Source organism: Papaver somniferum, chromosome 10 (assembly GCF_003573695.1).
Source record: "Papaver somniferum cultivar HN1 chromosome 10, ASM357369v1, whole genome shotgun sequence".
NCBI classification, from domain to species: domain Eukaryota; kingdom Viridiplantae; phylum Streptophyta; class Magnoliopsida; order Ranunculales; family Papaveraceae; genus Papaver; species Papaver somniferum.
Window position 1 is genome coordinate 51,179,001 of NC_039367.1, and position 22,673 is coordinate 51,201,673.

The 22,673-nt window shown below is 36.2% G+C and overlaps 1 long non-coding RNA gene across 1 annotated transcript; it reads right to left on the minus strand.

Annotated features, from left to right (window-relative positions):
- Window positions 1-3,764: 3,764 nt before the first annotated feature.
- Window positions 3,765-5,065, minus strand: LOC113317649. The gene is made up of 2 exons (XR_003343810.1): window positions 4,256-5,065; window positions 3,765-4,176 (listed from the first exon to the last, which is right to left on the minus strand). It is a non-coding gene; the product is annotated as an uncharacterized LOC113317649 (long non-coding RNA).
- Window positions 5,066-22,673: the final 17,608 nt, after the last annotated feature.

Sequence of the window (22,673 nt, forward strand, 5' to 3'; positions counted from 1 at the left end):
TTGAAGTCTTCCTTTGTGTGTCCAGTTCAAAAATCACTTTATCCAGCATCATATCTTCTGCCAGTTGAATTTCTTGCCACAAACCTTTATACTCCACCTCTTCTGGACTCTGCGCTGTCTCTAAGAAGATGCATTTAGACCCGCTATGTGTACCTGCGAAATCATGAAATATTAGTCCAATGCCTCCTGTTTTAGTAGCATAATTAGTAGATCTGGGTGTTATGGTGTTTTTTACCACTGGAGAATAAAGCATTCTACTAAAACCTTCCATGCAGATTATGAAGAGATACAGAGATAAGTTGTCACCTTGTCGAAGACCTCTTGTTGGATGGATAATTTCAATTGGAGATCCATTCAGAAATACAGAAATTGTGGTTTTTGAGATGCATTGATTCACCAACTGACACTATTTTTCAAAAAAAACCCAGCTTGTGTAGGATGTTGATGATGAATTTTTGTTTCATTCTGTCAAATGCCTTTGACATTTCCAACTTCATTGCAACTACTCTATATAAATCTTTGTTGATCTTCATATATTGAATGAATTCATGTGCTATTATGGTATTATCCATTATATTTCTTCCGGTGACATGAGATGCTTGCCAATGGGAAATTATCTTATGCAGTAAGGGTTTCTATTTATTTGTCATGATTTTTGAAATGGTTTTGTATGATATATTGAAAAGGCTTAGTAGTCTGAAGTCTGATGGAGATTGAATACAATTATTTTTTGGTATAAGTGTTTGAAAAGAGTGATTGAGTTCTTTGAGAATTTTACCACTTTTGAAGAATTTTTTCTCCATTTTGACTACATCAACACCTACAATCTCCCAACTTTGTTGATGAAAACCTGCTTGGAAACCATCTGGGCCTGGACCAGACCATGCCTTTATTTGAAACACATAGTCCATAATATCTATATCAATTGAAATTTTAGTTAACTTTTGGTTCTCAGAGTCCGTGATGCATGGAGAAATGAGGTTCATAACTTCTTCATCTTCATTGGGATACTGATTGTGGCAATTTCTTGGAAATGTTCCTTTATAATCTTAGCTATATCTTCTCTGGTATACTCTTGTTCTTCAATGAGTAAATTTGATTGCATATTATTCTGTAACTAGACTGAGTATGTGATATCTCTGAACTCTTGTATTGATACTTGATCATATTTTCTCTTAATTGTTGAAAAACAACTTTATTCTTCATCTCATACAAATTCTTTAGATGATTTTGTAGTCTTTGAAACTCCTTTATAACTACCTGTTGTTGACTGAGATTATGCTGGATTTGATCTTGTGTTTCCTTGATTTTTTGTATTTATATCTCCATACTCTTTGATTCTCCATACTCTTTGACACCTATCTTGGTTGCTCTGATCTTGCTTGTGAATTTATAAGCTTCAGTCCCGTGCTTGTTACATCTTCATTTTCTCCTGATTTCCTCATTGTAATTGTTGTTTAGTAGCCAATGCTCATAAAGTATACATGGTTTGTTTAGAATTTCACATTGAGGGTTGGTGGTTAACAGGATTGGTGCATGATTTGAACCTGAAGGAATAAGGTTTTTGAGAATGACATTAGGAAATAAATTCTTCCGTGATGGCATGCATATGGCTCTGTCTAATCTGGTTCTGACTTGATTTAATTGATTTTTGTGATTTGACCAAGTAAATGGGAACCCTGTATCAGGAATGTCAATGAGACCCTGAAGTCCCCCATTATTATCCATGGTAGATTCATGTTTTTACCCATTTCCTTTATAAATCTCCAATGAACCTGTCTCTCATTATTATAAGACCAGTTGTACAAACAAGTGAGAAACCATTTCTTATTAAACTCATTATTTTTATGATCACATTATCCATGTAGTTAGAGGAGTGAACAAATTCTAAATCTAAACCATCTTTCCATAACAATGCTAGACCCCTAACCTAATTCTATCCTCGCTGCACCAGACATTAGGGCATCTCATTTGTTTTAAAAGATTATGAAGCTTTTTTCACTGTTGATTTTGTTTCAGATGGGAAAATCACATCAGGATTGTAATTGAAAATGCAGTTCTTAAGATGGTCTATGGTTAATTTATTACCTAAACCTTGGAGATTCAAGCAACGATTTTCAATTTATTTGATTTTGGGAGTTTAGCACAATAAAAACTAATAGGAGAAATAAGATTTTGTAAATTGAAGAGAGAAAAGTTAAGAGCCGGTATAATTTTTATTGATTTGTAAATTTAAGAGAGAAATGAGTGCAAAATAATATTTTAAAATTTCCTCAAACAAAAAAACGACATTCTTAAAACTATTTATATAATTTTCTGTACGGAAAATGGATCATTTGTCCAAAAAAAATTAAAACATGGTTCAAATGGACGAGTAAAAATTAGTATGGGTGAAATGGACACAAAAAAAGTATTTGAAAATGGATAGGATAAAACTGGTTACATCCTGGCTATTTTTATATTTTTGTCCATTTAAACAACATCAAAATCTAGATGTCCTTTTCACCCAGGAATTATTGATCTTGGTCTTTTTAACCAATTTTGTGTTTTCTTTACCACTTGCGAGAAAAAGATCACCGAGCCCATACACAAAAGTAATTGGATTCAAATATCGTGATTATTGGCAGCCATGAGAATCGTATCATTAGTTGTTGGTCGTGGTAGTAGAAGAAATAGGACCGACTGGCTTTGTACCTTTGATTGATTGTTTCCCTCGATGTCCGATAAACACCCACCCATTATCACACAAAAAACAACTTGAAAAACCCAATGAATTGAGCGACTGAAAGAACCATAGAGAAAAAATACTCAAGAATTTCACTGCCGGATACAATTTTTTTTTCTAATAAAAATTACGAAGAATTGAAACTGAAAAAAATTACAGAAAGTTATTCGAAGTACTGGTTTCTACCAACATATTGACCGAGTTAAAACTTACAACTGAATTTGAACGATCACAAAGTAGAATTGATAAAGTCAGGCATCTACAGCCATTGATGTTTATGTATTCCCCCTTGCATACTTCTTTAGCCAATGACAATTTCATTGCACGCATCTTCTATTATTAAACAAAGACCCCAATCTAGATAGGGGTTTGTGTGTGAAAAACCAAAGCGTATTTGTTTATCTTCTTTTTTTTTCATGAGAAACACACAAATTTCATTAAGAGAAAAGATCATTACAAATTTTAGCTAATGGTTCTTCCCTCAAAACATTTTGTAAGAAATGAGGAGAGGAAAACCAAATGTCTTTTAAACTAAATCGCCTGGCTCGACGTGCAAGTCGATCTGCAATCTTATTCTTAGCACGCTTAAGATAAACTATCCTAGAGTTCACACAACTGGAAATTGAAATCTGAAGACGGTCACTGACGAAGAGGACTCTGGAGAGATTTGTTAATCTACTAACCTGGTTTCTTAATTTTACAAGAGGAAGTAAGAAATTACAGAATTCTTTTGAAGGCATCCTCAGCAAATATTTACGGAGTAGTAAAAGAATTGTTTATAAACCTTGTGTTTTGAAGAAACCAAATGGCTAATTGTTTGTATACACATGTGAGCAGTGATTCAAAATAAAATGGTCTAAACTAACCCCTTGTTCACAGAATGATGGTCACAGGAAAATTTGAATTCAATAAGACTAGTGAACTACTTCAAGGATTAAGTAACTAGTGCATCCAAAGTTTACCGACACATCCTTGGTGCAATAATCATTGGCTTCAGATAGAATGCACAAACAACTGCAGACATCAAGTTCCCTTGTTCTTTTTTTGAAACTGGAAATTTTATTGATCAAGTGTCAGAGATTACATGTTTTGCGTCCTCTTTTAATTGAGGTAAAATGTCTTCAGAGATAACTAAGATCCAGACATATTCTAGCTAGTTTTGCTAAGACATCTGCTACCTTAGTTTTTTTTAGGCACATAACAACATTGCCAAGAAATTTTATTCTTAATAATACTCTTAATATCTAAAACCAAATTACAAAATTTCCAGTCTGATTTGAAGTCTTCCTTGGTGACTGCATCAGCCACTAATTGTGAGTCCAGTTCAAAAATCACTTTATCCAGCTTCATATCTTCTGCCCGTTGAATTTCTTGCCACAAACCTTTACAATCCACCTGTTCTGGACTCTGCGCTGTCTCTAAGAAGATACATTTAGACCCGTTATGTGTACCTGCGAAATCACGCAATATTAGTCCAATGCCTCCTGTTTTAATAGCATAATTAAAAGGATGCATCAAATCAAAAGATACCAGGAAACGTCAAGAGGATGCATCGAATTCCAGAATGTCAGGCATGAGATCAAGTTAATTAGCATACGATTTGGCTTGAATAGGAACTTGATCTAGAATACTGAGAGCGAAAATCTTATAAAATAGATCATCATACCACACACAAAAGAAGCATGCTTTGAATAGATCCATACATAGCAACAATATCTACCAGCTCAAACCCAACCGCTGATCTGAGCTAGCCTAGAACCATATGACTGAGCATGGTTGCTCAATCTTTTTATTTGAGCTGGTACAAGTAGAACTTTTTATGAAACAAGCATATGTAACTATTTATAACATGAATGAACATTAAACTGCAGTACAGAACTAATAGCAAAACATGGCCACCGTGTTTGACCAGATACTAATAACTAAATATTCTTAGTTAATCATTTGAAAGAATGAAAATAATTCGTCAAGAGAAAAGATCAAAGGCTGCTTTAGAATAGCATAGAACTGTGGGAGCAAGAGCCCGGTGTTTTAGAATTACATTAAGACCGGCCTTCTTTGCACATTTCTCATGTAAATGGTCAACAAAAGTGACATAAGGACGCTACCCACTAGGATCTTCATTAGTATTCACATTCACTGTTCGTTTCTGGACATCCTCTAAGCTACTCACAAAACAACCAGATGTTACAGAATGCCTATTATTTTGTTTAAATTATTACTACAACAACAACCGAGCCTTTAGTCCCAAACAAGTTGGGGGAGGCTAGGGAAAAGGAAGACCCGTAGGTTTTGTTTAAAGTAACTAATATTATTCTAACTCTATCGGATAAGAGTACTTTACTTACATATCTAGGATGTCTGATGTTGGAAGAAGCCTATAAACAAAATGTAGTGCAGCTTCAAGGAAACTAAGCTGTCTTGGAGCATCCTCAAAGGCAGACAAGATGCATTCATTAACAATCTTAAGAATGTCTGACCTATACTTGTTTTGATCTGCACCGACGAATGTTTCAGCAAGCCGAGACACTTTGTAAGAGACTTGCTCGTCAAAGATTCTTTATTGCTTTTCCAAACTTCCAAAATGTATCGATTATGACTTTACAAACGTGAACCACATGGTCCACATCTCAGCGAGTATAGCACATACCTACTCTAGAAAGACCTACTCTAGGCACATAAAAAGCCTCAGAGAAAGCTAGTTTCCTACAAGTTGTAGACGGGAATCTGAAACTCTAGCTTCCCCCACCCCTCCCCCACCCCCACCCCCACCCTCCAGTTTAGATCTACTCTGACTCCGAATTCAATGTTGAACACCTCATACTGGAAAATTACATTCTGAACAACCATGTGAAAGGCATTACGACCATAAGGTGACCACCCACTGAATACCCACTGAATGAGGTCTTGTTCTTAGAATTCTCTGAAAGATTGGTCTACTATGAATCCTGAAGATGAAAACATTTCTCCTATTTGTGTTGATGATTCTAACTGCAAAGCTAACTGCGGGGCTCTAATAAATTCCACATCTTCCCTACAGATATATCCAACCAAAGCAAAGGATTCTACGAATCTTCCCCTTCCTTCTAAAGCAACATGCTTTATAGTTTTATTAAGACACATTACAGTTCTTGATGCAAATGATGAAGAGGCCATTTTTGATGGAAAGAGCAAAGAGTGATATTAACTTGAACTTTGAGCAGAAGTTGGTTGATCTCTGATTATAAATGGGTGATTATTTGCCAAGTAACTTGAGTTGGAATTCATGCCAGGTTAGACCAGGACCAAGCAGATCTTGTGCATCAACAAATACAATGAAGAATGCAAAGTTGGATTTAAAGTTCAATCTGTACTTGCCTTGTGGATAGAATGTTGCAATTGATAAGTCTAACAATCAATTGGAATCCTCTGACTGACGTTTTTGGAGATATTAAACGACCAAGATGCTTTCTGGCCGCCACTATGTTGTGCTTCTGCCAAAATCCAATCAGGTTTGGGTCGGAGGGAAGGGATGAATCTGACAAAGAGAAATTAGAATCGTGAGTACCGATTTACATACGAGAGAATTAAATAAGGAGATTAAAAACTGAAAAAGGTGTGTTTGAAAAAGGAACTTTCCTCAGATAGAAAAAGGATTAAAAAAGATCCGACTTTGGATGAGATGAACCCCAAAAACAAAATCGAGTCGGAAAGGAGATAAGAATAAATTAAAATATTTTTGCCATACAGTCATTGATAAGAATAAATTAAACAGACCGAGCTGTTAAGGGCGATTTTTATGGCAATGACCCAGTGAAATTTTTTGTTGAGCCATGTGGATTATCAAATTTGGTTTTCCACCATGGTAAAGCATAGGGCTTTAAATCATTAGGCATGAGTCAAGGTAAAAATACTGGCGTTGGAAGAACCAACGCACGCGCTGATGACATGACCGTTGGCGCGTGAAGCACCAATGCGGGCGTTAGAACCGAAATCTCCAACTTTCGACTCTCCAACGCCTATATTTGCAATGATATTATATCAGCACTATAAATTCGTTCTACTAATTTCAGTTTCAGTCACACCGCTACCATTTTCTTCTTCTAAAACTTTTTTAAATCAAAAAATTCTAACATAATATAAACAACTTAGTGAGAAGAATGGCGAATAGTATAAAGAAGAGAAGAGATCGAAAAAATGAATCGACACCGCTGCCTAACGCAGGTGTGGATTTTTCTCAAAATCGAGAAGCAGAGTTTTCTTCGCCAAATATCGTTGTTGCTTCATCATTAGTCCCAAGTCATGTGTCGGGGCATCAAGATCGGTCTGAGGATTATTATAACATGAGAGGTGGATTTTGTGAAATAAATATTGTTTATATTGGTTTATCCCCTGCAGTCCGAGAAAAGGTTGACAGATATCCTTGGCGTGCGCTTTATAGAATGAAGCCTAGAAAACATAACAACAAAATTCCTAAAACAGTGGTAGAAAGGTGGTGGACGACGACACACACATTCCATTTTATGGATTTCGAAATTGGTAAGTTTTTTAACTTAACTTAACTTAAATTATTATTTTTTAAATAATTATTAAATAATCAAAAGAATTAATCATAGTTGATATTATACTTGTAATAGGAATTCCGCCCCTTGATTTGTGTTTCATTATTGGGATCCCAAGTGGAATGGGAGACCCGCCACCATTCAACCAAGATGAATGGATATCAAATAGTAAATGTGAGACGCTTTTTCTCTCGTTTGTGGAATCAGAAATACGTCAAGATTGTAAAAATCTGAAAGGAGGTGGGATCAGATGTGCAGCGTTGAAGTCTTTCCTAACCAAACCCAGAAACCCATAACATGTAGATGACTATCCTGAACTCGAAAGAATGTTCAGACATTCTTTCCAAACTCAACTTTTGTTGCTCATGTTGGTTGGCTTGAAGCGTTAGAATATCTCGACAAAGCACCAAATTATGACTGGGGATCTGCAATTTTTAGCAGAATTGTACTGTGGGCTGGATCAAGCATCCCTGGGCCAAGAAAACTTCACTGGTTTCTGGGGCATCATAGAAGTAAATATCAAAATTATTATTTTTAAATTTTATTATTATTACTAAATTTAAATAGATTTTATGAACAAATGTAGATTATTTAACCAAAATACTAAAATTATGGAGTAATTTGCAGTATTGGTGGTATACCTACTCCCGTGTTGCTAAACCAATCCTAAAAAATAAGAGGGACACTAAGATTTCCAATGTTGGACATGTATATGAAGAACAACTTACATAAGAACACTGGCAACGACGTTTTTGGTTCTAGTTTTGTTCAAAGGTTTCATCAGATGACTCGGAGCCACAACAACGTACGTTGATTTACCTCAGTATGGTGATGATGTTGGAGTAAGTATTCTTAATTATTTTATGTGTAGAGGTTAACAAGGGTACCCAAACACTGGCGCTTGTTGGTTTGAACATCCAATTTTCATGTTTGTTGAGTCCATAGTGGGAGCAAATATGAACTGAAAAGGAGAGGGCACCCAAATATACCTCAAGCTAAAACTTTTCCTACCTATAAGTCCTTTTTACGAAAGTGATTGTCTAAGGACTGAGTCGAGACAATACAACTAATCGGTTCACACTTCGTGTGATCGTCTATGGATACGAGATCGAGACAATACAACAACGAAGTATGTTTACTTGATACAAAGGTTCGGACTTAACCAAACATAATAGGATTGCTTATCAAGTAAATATGAATTAACGTTTGTGTGATTTACTTTAATTATAATAAAACAATCATAATGCGAAAAATAAAAGTAAATGATACAACAAGATTTTGTTAACGAGGAAACCAAAAATGCAGAAAAACCCCGGGACCTAGTCCAGAATTGAATACTCTCAGGATTAAGCTGCTACACAAAATTACACCTAACTTCGTATATTTGAGACCAAGTAATTAACCCTATAGTTCACTTAGTTCCGTCCGTATTCCTACGCCTCCGACTTGTGAATAAGTCACGTACTTGAAGCAATCCCTTTGATTCGTATTCCAAACAGTAAAGGAACAAGAAATTTGTTTCGTATCAACTCTATTCAACCAAGTGATATGAGTCGGACAAAGGCTAATCCGTTTATCTCAACATAAACTCCTTCGTCCGGTCTAAATCTACCTTATATTCAATCACCCTAAGGCAATCATTTAATATTAAGCCAATCAATACCTTTAATCACAAGGAAACATATTTATGCCGATCTACTCAATTAATCAATCCAATCTACCACAGGGATAAACCGATTATTAATTGGATCCTCTTTTACCGAAAAAATTATTGTGCACACCAAAGATTATAAAACCCAAGTCAGATCTTCAATATCTTCCTTGTCCTCAAATCTTCTTAAACCTTCAATAAAAACCTGCACACAATCACTTGAATCTCTTGTGATCAATCACGCACATAATGGAGTCTATTAACAATGGATTATCACAAGATCATCTTTAGAACTAATAACAGTCTAAAGATCCCTGTCGAAAATCTGAACTAGTTTGAGTGAATCTTATATCAGAAGAGAAGATTCTCAAGAATAAACAAACTAGGTGCAATCAGATTTCTACCACCGTTAGTCAATCAAATCAACCGAAAACGAAGATAAACCGCAATTATCTAGTTTCCCACCAACGGGTCGCGCTAGAGCTTCTCAATCCCAAAAAAGACTTTAAAACGAGCGGCCGTAAGAGATTTCACCTAATTAGATTACTATCCTCTCCGATAGGCGGCTACACCAGTAACAAAAAAAAAAAGTAAATCTGTTGTTACGAAGGATTAGTTTGCTAGAAGGGAAAACTTCGTGTATTTATAGACAAGGAAGTTTGGACACGAAGGAATTTCCAAAACCGAAAATATTCTCAAGATATTCATAAATGCACAAATTCGGTTTTCATAATTCTTGTAAATGCTCTCTCCAAAAATAACGATCGAAATCTCTTGGAAAATATAATTAGTAAGTGCACATTACTAATTCTGTAATTTCAATACAAAATGAAATTAATAACCTTAATTAAAATATTGTTAACTTATTTGTGTTTCGATCCTGGGATTCTCTTCCCTTAGCCATTAAGGAATATCTTTGAACAATTATAGAAATAAACATTCACAACACGTGTTCAAAGTTTGTCGGCATCCTTACTTTGTAAGTTCTCTTTCACACTTACAACCTTGAAACCGATTTTCCACACTTCCAAACAAGTTTAGAATTGGTTCATATGAATTTCAAGAAATATGTGATTGATCAAACCAACATTCACAATCATGGGTTTATGGTTCTACCAAAACAAGTTTTGGTTCTACCTCCATGTGAGTACTACGCATAGTCACACTAGCTTCCCAAAAGATTCGGTTAATTAGGTACTAGGATCGGTTCCCCACATATATATGGTAGCTAACTTATATGCGTTGCACATGTTCACAGGATTGATTCCCCTTTCTGCTGTAAACCTTGATGCACCCCATACAAGGATCGGTTCCCCCTTTCCCTTACTAGGATCGGTTCCCCTTTCCCTTACAAGGATAGGTTCCCTTTCCCCAAGGCATACATAATCCGATCATATCACGGTGATTACTTAAGATTGGTTTTACTAATAAAAGTTATACCAATACAAAAGTCAGGTATTTGTGATTAGTTCTACCAAAAACACAACAAGTTGTGAGCGGTTATACTCTATCGCACATATTGGTTGTTCATAAGATATGAAATGAATAACAAAACCAATAACACCTGCCAATTTTCTTTTCGGTTCAGAAAACAAGTTTATGAACTTACTTCCTTAGAACACATGTAAACATTGTTCCCTAGGATGAAATCCTCACCTCATACCCATACATAATCACAATAGCATTCAAATGATTATGGTGATGTCTTATCTACAAAGTTTAATGGTTAAGAAATAAACCTCGTATCGTATTCCTTAATACTATGTCTATCTAGCGTTAAAATATGCTTCGCAGTTATGTTTTCAATATGCACGACTTGAAAGATACGTTAGGGAATGAAACAGTTCAAGTCAAATATCACTAACCTCAAGTGGAAGGATGATTGTAGTCGTTGTAGCTCCTTTCTTCTTCACACCTTTAAGTATTCGCAATACTTGTAATGTATCATATCTTAATACTTTCAAGCTAACCTATACGAAGTTTAACTCTACTACATAATAAAACGACTTTTAACATGAGTTTTGATTCACTAAAATATGACAATCAAACTTGACATACCAACGTTTGGTGGGTTCAACCGAGCCATGCTCTAATAGGAACTGCTCTAAACCACACAAAAACAACATTTGAAAAAGCTCTCACAGTTTTTTTTTGGTGGGTCCCGGTGGGCCCCGCCGGAGAACAACAGGGGGCAACTAAAAGTTTTGTGAGGAGCGGTTTTCCCATAGGTTTTTTGGGAAGTTCAAATAGAATGTTTGTTATTTTTTACTTTCTTCTCTACTTACGTCATTTAAAAGTATATTTTTATAGCTTATGAGGATCGACACTCTTAGATGGACAAGGTCAGACAAAATATGTGCCAAATTTTCTTCGTAAAACCCAAATGACAATGAATTTTAGTGTAATATTTTGATAATATGTTCCTCTTATAAGACTCAACATTCCTGCAAAAAAAATGAACGCAATTCGAGATAGCAAACCTCACCATCTGCCGATCTTAATTTCAGCCGTTAACACTGATATTCAAAGGGGTAGATAGTCGTTTTATACATATCGAATTGTGTTCATTTTTTTGTAGGAATGTAGAGTCTTATAAGAGGAACATATCATTAAAATGGGCTTTGCGAAGAAAATGACGCAAATCTTGTCTGAACTTGTCCATCTAAGAGTGTCCATGGATCCCCACTCAAACTTTATTTACTTTTGTAATATTGGTCCAAGATATTTCATCCTATAGATATCTGATTTTTCATACTATTCTATAATTTTATTTTTTTTTACCATTTCAGTTGCCAAAGCAGCTAAGATACACGAGGAAGATGAAAACAATCATTTTTCACTAACATGGTTGATTCTAGCATAATTAGTTAGATTATGGGTAACCGTGTTTCCTTTATTGTTGATAAATTTGAATTTGAATCGAAGTGAAGTTCTTCATCAATCTGCAAACTTCCGTAATATGGCACCTGATTCTGCAAGGGGATTTTTTGAGATGGAGTTAATGAGAGTGAGTCGACCTCCACAATACAATTATTCACACTTTTTTCCTTAGTATAACGCAACACGTGGACGAACTTAATAGCTTCTGAACAAATACGAGATCCTTATAAGTAGACAGAGTGGCTTCATATGAACCCACCCTTATCATTTCGAGAAATAATTCCTACTGCACTCTCATTGTCCTTTGTACTAGCATCCACATTAAACTTGATAGAGTCAACTGAAGGTGGGGACCACATTATTCTATTTTTTTGCTAAGCAAACAATTATATTAATTTCAAAACTATCAATTTACAACAAAAAAGGATAAAAATAAATAAAGGAATCCATTAAGGATTCAAAGACATCAAAAATTATGCAAACCTATAATAAGGTTGTGTAGGATTCCCTAGACAATGTAGAAAGTTGGGTTTTATTATGTATTGACAGGTCTGGCCACTTACCATTCCAGCACCCCTTTTTGCTAACTTGTCTTCACTAAAATTTATTTCCATATATCCATGTCTGAATTGTATATCAATGGTATCTTTGCATATTTTCCATCTTGACCAGAATATCTAAGGTATTTTATCATTTGTAAGAGCTTGTATTACTGATGAAGAATCTGTTTAAATCAAAGCTCTCCGCCAGTGATTTCTTATAGACCATTCTAGTGTTCTTATTATTACAACTAGCTCTGCTATGAAATTAGTAGCAAGATCAATACCTCCGCATTCTGCAATGAAAAATCCATTAGTGTTATCTCTGCAAATAAACCTAAACCCTGCATCATTCCCAGGATTTCCTATAGATGCAGCATCACAACAGAGTAAGATGGTATTTTCGATGGGCAGAGAAAAGTTTATTTCAATGGCCTGAATTGTTTTAACTTGCATGCAAGGTATATTGAAGTATTTGAGTATATCTAAATCATAAGAATCATTTCACATATTACCTGTGAGTCTATCTGCACTCAACCATATTTTGATCTTCTTTTGAGTTGAACTCTAGATGATATGTAAATATCAAAACAAGCTTCATTTCTGGTTTTCGAAAGTTCTACCAAAGTGCAGTAGGCAGCAATACTCCAAATTTCTTTGATGACTGGAATTTTCAAGATAGCATCTTGAAGAATATCATTAAAAGATAATGGATTTAAGAAATAAAAAATAAAAAATACATCCAAGACAATTCCACAGTTTTTGTCCATAAGAGCAATGCCATAGAACATGATCCATTGGATTTAAGCTTTTCTCATGTGGCACAAATATTTATTTTGATTTTCCAAACATTACTTGCAGTTGAGGTATACAGGCTTTCCATATCTTCTTGTACCAATGAAATTTAGGCCTTTTCTTTCTTATACTATTAACAACATGTGCTACTATGAATTAACCAGAATGATGCCCACTCCAAATCATTTTATCAGCTCCATCAGTTAAAGTAGGAAGATCTTCAATAGTGAAGTATTATAACAGTGACTCTGGAATTTTGCATTGATGGTTAACTAGTCACTGACTTTCATATTGGCATGCCGAGTGATAAAAGCATCATTTGGAAAAGATTCATATAGAGTAGTATTTATGATCCATTTATCCTTCCAAACATTTATTGAAGCTCTACTGCGCACTATCCATCTGGTATTAACATCACGTTCATTTTTGACCAACTTAAGACCTGGCCATACAGATGATTGTCTGTAATGAGTAACCCATTCATTAATCCTGTTTTTGAATTTAGCCAGGATGAATTTTTCCCATTAATAATTCATCCATTGTCTAAATTTTCCATAGTAATTTCATCAAGAGAGCTTTGTTAATGTCTTTAAGTCTTTTAATGACTAATCCATTTTCTTCAATAGGAGCACAAGTATGTTCCCATTCAAGGGTAACAATTTTTATTTTTTCTGGATTGCCTGACCACAAGAAGTTTCTTATGATTTTTTCACAAGCTTAAATCACACTCTTAGAACATTTGTAAATGGACATAGAGTACACAGGGATACTGCATAATACTGTTTTAATTAAGTTGATTCTAGCTTTGAAGCTTAATAATTTACCCATCCATCTAGCTAACTGAGATCACAAAGTGAAGTATATGAATAGATTTAATCCTTCCATGAGCAAGAACTACACCCAAATATTTGTTAGGGAATTCAGATAAGTTAACTTGAAGATGATCTGTAATGCTCCTTCTTATATTTATATTAACCCCATCAAAAAAGCATTTTCTTTTTTCTCTACTAATGATCTGCCCAGAATCTAGTTGATAGTCATGAAGAATCTGAAGTAAATTATTAAGAGAATTCTTATGCCCGTTGCATAATATGAAGATATCATTTGCAAAAATAAATAAATAAATGAGATGGATAGACTTCATTTTTGATGACCGTTGGCAGTATTTTACCTTCATTTATGTATTAGGAAATCTGTCTGCTCAATAAATCTTCTGCAATCACAAATAATTTGGTTGTCTTGAGAAGAACAAAAATTCGGTCACAGAACCCCTTGGAGAAGCCATAATGTTGTAGAACTGAAATGAAAAATCCCAACTGAGAGGGTCAAAGGCCTGAGAGATATCAAGTTTCAACCCAACATTCCCGCCTCTTCTTTTAATCTTCATTTCATTGACTAGCTCAGATGCAATCAATTTTTTTTTATTATTAATGCATCTGTTTTTAATAAATGCTCCTTGCTGAGGTGGAACAACCTTGGAAATGGAACTGCTCATTCTCATTGTGATGATTTTTGTAAATATTTTGAAGCAAAAGTTGCTCAGACCTATTGGTCTAAACTGATTTTCCTTTTTTGCACCTTTTACCTTTGGTAGTAACACCAAGAAAATGGAATTGAGCCTATTGGGTATGAACTTTTGCCTCCAGCAGTAAGAGATGACTGATACCAGGTCTTGTTGAATAATATTCCATGCAGATTTATAGAAAGAACCAGAGAATCCATCTGTTTCAGGTGCACTATCTTGATTTAGATCAAATACGCATCTTTAATTTCTTCAGCAGATGGAGTGTGCTCAAGGAAAGCATTATCTGCAGTAGTGATAACTTTAGGTATAACTGAAAAAGTATCTTCAGAGAAGGAAACCGGTTGAGCTTGAAATTTTATAGAGAAATGATTAATAAAAAGGTCTGTTATCCCTTGATGAGTTGAAATGATGATGCCATTACCATTTTCTAGTTCAGAAATAGAGTTATGGATCTGCCTAATCTTGATTTTAGTGTGAAAAATCTTGAAGCATCACCTTATTTAATCCATGAAATTCTTTATTTTTGGCACATCATAGTGTTGCATTGTTGTGGAATCATGTCATATTGTCCACTCAATTGTTCAAGAGCTCTTAGTTAGTGGGATCTTTATCAGAAGCAACATTAGTCTCAAATAATTTTTCTTCAGCTTTTTACAGATTTACTATAACATCAACAAAGACCTCCCAGTTCCATTTTATTATAGCATAACTCGGTTGAACCCACCAAACATTGGTATGTCAAGTTTGTTTTTCATATTTTAGTGAATCAAAACTCATCCAAGAGTCGCTTAATTATGTACTAGAGACAACTTCGTATAGGTTAGACTAGATAGTCTAGGAATATGAGACACACAAGTATTACCCGAAGACCTGAAGAATGTGAAGAAGTAACGAGCTACAACAACGACATCATCCTTCCTTTTAAGGTTAGTAATATTGACTTGAACTGTTTTATTCCTAACGTATATTTCAAGTCGTGCTATGTTGAAATCATAACTGCGAAGCTTTGAATGAATATTTTACTCTAGTAGTAAGACATGATCATATGATCATAATTATAAGGAATTAGACTATGAATTATATCGCTTATATTTTGAACTTTATAGATATGACATCGACATAATCGTATGAATGCCATTGTAATTATGTGTATGCGTAAAGGTGAAGATTTCATCATAGTTTCATCCCATAAAACAATGTTTCTAATGACCCGTCCCTCCACCGATATTGTCCCCACTTAGCCACTGAGGATATCCAGCAGTGTGGGGTTTCAACGGGTATCGCTGCGGTAATCCAACATAAACTTCCCGGATGGTCACCCATCCCTGAATTACTCCCTCCCGAGCACGCTTCAGTGCAAAGTTTTCTGCCAACTCTGGAGCCAATTGTGCTGAAAAGGACTCGGTGTTAGGAAAGGAAAAATCATTACTTATATTCCATTCGGCCATCCACTGCCGAAATATTGGGGTATTACAACACCACCACCTTAAATTGGAGTCGTCCTCGGCTCCAGAATATATTCGCAAGCCCAGATCTCCGACGTTCTCTGCCCCTAATGAGAAGCACCTGGACCAACTCCGTCCAGCGTACCTTTCCACCCTCGGCAGGTGACCCATCGTCGGCTCTGATACCATTTGTAATGACCCGTCCCTCCACCAATACTGTCCCCACTTAGCCATTGCGGATAACCGCAGAGGGCAAGTGGAAAAATCCCACACTGCTGGATAACCGCAGTGGGAAAGTGGGAACAATATGGTGTTAGTTGGGATACAACTATGGGTCATTTATTTGTGATCGGTTGGGGGAGTATGCTGGCCGATTATGCCAGATACTGCTCTCACAGGAGACAAGGAACGTCTACATTATACCGAGGCCTGATGGATTCACTTGACTGAGTTCTGGGAAAAAACTTCTCAGTTAAGCGTGCTTGGCCGTGAGTATTCACAAGATGGGTGACCTCTCGGGAATCTACTGTTTGATATCCGCAGTAGTGTCGTTAAAAATCCCACACTGCTGGATGACCGCAGTGGGTAGGTGGGAACAATATCGGTGTTAGTTGGGATACAACTAGGGTTTTTTCGCTTGGGCTCGGGTGGGGGAGTTTGCTGGGAGATTATGGCAGATGCTGCTCTCACAAGAGACAAGGAACGTCTACATTATACCAAGACTGATGGGTTCACTTGACTGAGTTGTGGGAAAAGCTTCTCAGTTAAATGTTCTCGTCCGGGAGTAGTCACACGATGGGTGACCTCTCGGGAAGCTGCTGTTGGATATCCGCAGTAGTGCCATTAAAAATCCCACATCAATGGAGTAAACGGAATGCACATCACTTGGATAGCGCATGGCTTCAAATATGTTAAAGTGTATTATTTCCTTGTCAAATTCCATAGTGAGTGTACCCTTATCAACATCAATCTCCGTCTTTGCGGTCTTCATAAATGGCCTCCCTAGAAGTAAAGAAGTACACGACCGGTTCTCGTTGTTCTCCATATCCACCACGAAGAAATCAACCGGAAAAATAAGATCATTTACTTGCACTAGATTGTCTTCTACAAGTCCCTTATGATATATGTTAAACTTGTTTGCTAATTGGATACTAACTCTTGTCTATTTCAAAGGTCCAAGATTCAATGAGACATATATATCAGCCGACATGACACTAATGGAATCTTCCAAGTCAAGTAAAGCATGTTCAAACCTTTTTATACCAATAGTAATTGGTACCGTGAAACCACCGGGATCTGTGCACTTTCTAAGCATCTTCTTCAATAGCATAGCCGATGCACTCTCGCCAACTTTAGTAATTTCGTTATCAAGCAACCTATTCTTCTTTGTGCATAATTCCTTCATGAACTTAGCATACCTTCATATTGTTTTGATGGCCACGATGAATGGGACGTTGATTTCTATCTTCTTGAAGATGTACAGGAGAGCCTTGTCTTGATATTCTTTCTTGGACTCAGCAAAACGACTAGGAAAATAAGGTGGAATAGTGAAAGTATGAACTGATTCCTTGGATTGGGCGGTTGGTGTTGAATCCTCCCTTGGTGCGACTTCGTCATTGTATTTTACTAATTATTCACTAGCTTCTTCATGATGACTTGGATTCTCCACTTGTCTTCCACTCCTCAAGGTAACCGCATTAACATTCTCTCTTGGATTCACAAATGGTTGTGAAGGAAGCTTTGTAGATGCTTGAGATTTCAATAGGTTCACATCGGTTGCCAATTGTCCCATTTGAGTTTGTAAATCCTTGATGTCCGAATCAGTCTTTTGTTGATTTTGTTGAAACAATGACGTAATACCTTGCATCATGACATTAAGCTTATCATCTATCGAAGATCCTTGTTCCTTCACTTGAGGTTGGCATTGTTGTTGAGGTTGAAAGCGTGGTTGTTGGAAACCACCTTGTTGCAAATATGGATTAGGAGCCGCCGCTTGTTTGTTTGATTAACTAAAGTTAGGATGATCCTTACAACCGGGATTGTAGGTATTGGAGTATGGATCATACCTTGGCCTTGGATTTGGATACAAAGCATTTACTTGTTTGGTTTCATCATCCGGAATAATTACTGTAGCCATCCTTTGAATCATTATCTCCATGTTATCCATCCTTTGATCAAGGTGTGATGATGAATCACTAATTTCATGCACTCGCCTAACGTTGGTTCATCTCTTGTATAAAATTGTTGCGAGTTTGTAGCCATACTTTCGATCAACTCTCTAGCTTGGTTCAACGTCTTTTTCATTAGTGCACCACCACCTGCGGCGTCAAGAAGAGATCTATCACTTGGGTGGAGAGCTTTGTAGAAGTATTGGAGTATCATAACATCACTGAATTGATGGTGTGGACAGCTTGCCGCCAATCTCTTGTATCGCTCTCAACATTCATACAATGACTCTCCCACATGTTGCTTCATCCCATAAATATCCTTGCGAATTTGAGTAGCTTTTGATGTGGGAAAATACCTCTCTAGGAAAAGTTTCTTCATCCCATTCCATGTTGTGATACTTCCGGAAGGCAAATAATACAACCATTCCTTAGCATTGCCCGCTAAAGAAAACGAAAAATCTTTCAACATTGCTCCATGCGCATTAGTCTCCGGTGGAAGCATGGCCATGACTATGGAATAAAAGTCCATAAGATGTTTGTTTCGGTCTTCATTCACCATGCCATGAAACTTTGGTAACTCTCTAATCAACCCCGGATTGATCTCGAAGGTTGAGTTATTTCGGATACACCATTGTTGTGTGTCGAGCTTGTGATAAGCTAGGTCTTTGAGTGTACGATCAGTCACTGCTTCTTCTTCTATGTCCGAATCTGCGAACTCAATTGATGAAGAAGGAGGAAGCGAAGTGTTAACCGCTCGAATTAAATCCTTTAGTTGAATGCCGGATCGAAGACGTATTGGACTTGGTCTGCCCTCTTTAAGCATTCACCAAAGGTATAACACCTGAAATAAGATTCTCAAAAACTAAGTTAGATACAATATAGAATCTAAGAAAGCAAGAATATAAAAATAAAATAAAAAGTAAAATAAAAACAACTAAAATCGTCCGCTGCTCCCCGGCAGCGGCGCCAAAATTTGATGTGTCGTAACCACAACAAATTAATCAATATTTTTACACTCAATTAACAAGTAATATGGTGATAGTTAAGTTCGTTCCCACGAGGAGCAACAGTTTCTAGTTGTTTAATAGTCACTAAAAGGGGGGTTTTGATTATATAATTTATAAAGCAAAATAAACAACAAAGCAATTAAAAGATAAAGGAAAATCAATAAGAAAGACAAGATCAAGGAATCCTTCTTCGTTGCGAAACAATGAATCAAGTTATGTTGTTTTCCACTTTTTATTATTCACAGATTATCACCAACCGTAGTTAAAACATCTAGATCAGTGTTAAACCCCTAAATCCCTTGTATCACCGGATACAAAAGTTCTCGACTACCGGATTCTATTTACCAAACCACCTAATAGTAGATCACTCAAGATGTAATTTAAATAAACACATGAAGATTTATGAACTTATTAGGTTGATATTAGTAGTTAGACTCTTAGATCAAGGTCCACTTGCTAACGTTGTTTTCAAACACAATTGCTCCACGGAATCTCTCCACAAGGTCTCGTGTTTTCTACTTGTGTAAAGAGTCAAGAAACGATTACTTATCCCCTAACTTTCACTAGCTTTAGATCAAATTAACAAATCAATTTTGAGTGCACTCTAAACAATCTATCAATCAACCATGAATGTATAAACATTCCTATTAATAAAAACAAACAATAATCATGTGAAAAACTTCAAAGTAGATTTAAAACAAAACTCAAAACATGTCAAGAACTAGGAATTCATCCTCAATCAATAAGAAAATTAGCTACTCATGTTTTTGAAATTCACAAAAATAATTAAAAGGAGAGTTTTTAAAGTTCACACAAATAATTAAAAGAAGAATTTTGAAAAGCAAGCAAAAACACAAGTGTTGTGTGTAAAAAGGTGTGTCAAAAGTGTGTAGAGAACTTCTCTATTTATAGGCTTCAATTTTCTAGCAATCCTCTTAGAAATAGACTCCCTTTCCTTAAGCAATTCCACATTCCATATCCTTGTCGTTGTAAAATTCTTCCACCTTCTCTTCTAAATCCTAACTCAATTCTTCATCCAATTCCAAATCTAAGTCTTCACATCCCATGAGAGAAACTCACACAAAAATCTGTTATTTTTGGTCCCCGGAACTGTCATGGTGCTACCGGAATCCGACCAAAAAGTTGCATGTCGGTCATCCGAGTTCTGTCACCGTCGACAGAATATTCCATCACGATACCGTTAAAGCTAAAAACTGACCTAACGGTCTTCTGTTAGTCAAAGGAGTCAAAGAAAGGGGAAGTCAGACACCGGGTCAGCTTCTTACTTGGCTAACTAGGCTGACTTGTCTGAGCTAATAGTATGGATCGTTCATTTGATCACCTGACTTGGTTCATCGCAGGCCACTGAGTTAATTCGCCGCCGGAGAAATTTGGCTGAGTTTCGGTTGTTTTCTGGGCATTTCTCAGGCCAATTTCAGGCCTCAACTTTTGGTCTTCTCTTTTTAAGAACCTAGCATACATCTATTTATCTTCATTTGCAGCAGTTCACCACCCTGTGTATCCTAGCTGCAATTCCTGCATCATCAACTCAACACCACCATTGCATTCAGTCGGAAGCAGCTTCAAACCCCCGTTTCCTCTGTTGAGTCAAACCTTGAATTTCAAGTTCATAACCCCACTGCAAGCCATCACAGATCCAACCTCAAAACTGTTATAATTTCGTTTCATATTCAACAGCAACATCTGCTGCTCCTCCTTCTATCCCATATGCTTCTCAATCTTCCATTGCTGTAACTAAGTTTAGTCCCGTATCAATTTCTGCAAATTCATTTTCTTGAAATCAATCGGCCATTAAAACCATCAACTACAAAGTCTCGAATCAATTTCATTGCGGCAGCTCTCAGATCACGGATTCACAGATCGAACCCATCTTAATTTAATCCTCTCTATCTTCAGAAACCCTTAACAATTCACAATTTCTTCATCTGATTTACCCGAAGAAGCAAACCCCATCTTCATTCATTTTAACTCTCAATTTCATAATCCAAATTCGAGCCAACCCGTTACTGAGTTCTCGATATTAGCCTTCATACCCATCACGTCGATCACCATCTTCTCTTTCCATCAAATCTCTCGGACAGAAACCACTGCTGCTTTCTTCTCTTTCATGAATGAAATGAACGAGAGGAGAGGACATCTCTCGATTCTAGTAGGGTTATGAGTTGGGTCTGGATAGTGACAACCCACTCATTGGATAAGAACCACCCCAATTGACATCCCCTTAACCTTAGCTAGCCTGTCACTAGTACTCCTCCAGAAGAGAGTTTCCCCTTAACCTTGACTCGGCTCACAATAGTGTTCGCCCATGAAATGACAATTTTTTCCTTTTTACTCAATTTGGATAATTTCTTCTTAATTTTCTTTAGTATGACTCCAGAGTACCTAATAACTCAAAAACACGCGTAAAGTAAATAATTTACAAGAAAACACAGCAGAGAAAGCATAAACAATAGATAATAAATAGGTTTTATTCTACACCCTATCAAATTCTCCCATAATTAGACTTTGCTAGTCCTCGAGCAAATAATACTAAAACTTACAACTTCAAAGCTTTCCAGCGTCCCAAGCATCGAAAGAGTTATTAGGACATAGAGTTTCTGCATACTAGTAATAAGAAGTTAGAAATGCTAGAGAACATATTCTCATTCTTAAATGTTGAGTGAGAAATAACCACACCAAAATGAGAGAACGCATGTTTGAGAGCGATCAATAAGCATTTCGCCTCGACTTTTGCCTCACCAAAAAGGATTTTATGATAATTGCACTCAATAAGACGAATTTTTTATGGGTCTCACATGTGTGCAGGTAGGAATGAAGAGAGAAATCCTGCAACACGTTGAATGGTGGGAAGGACAACTTCCGAAGTATTTTAAAAACCCACATCTTTTAACATTTTGAAAAACCATTTTTCTGACGATCTCTAAGAAAGGAAATGAACCACTATTATCGAGGATGAGATTACTTACTCACCTTCACATCCGATCGCCAATTATGATAACCCCACTCTCACGACATCCAATAGAAACGTCTTCCGCTCCTCGTCTTTATCTTCTTGGTCTTCGTCTTCGACTTCAACTATTGATGATAAACTGTCGAATTTCGTAATTTATTGACAATTTATAACTCTTTTTTCTTAAAATCCTTGTCGCTTGAAACTTCCTTATATATTTTTCCTTCCCCACGGCTTTTTTTCTTGTCTCATTTTTTTTTAAAGACAAGAGAAATAACACAAAACAAAGTAAAATAAAACAAACCATGGCCGTGGGAGAATATTTTACCGATTGATTCTTCACAACTTGTATCGTCTCGAAATCATAAACTTCAACAATTCTCACCTTTTTGATTCTCTTTGCTCTCGTAAATAAGTCTCCATATT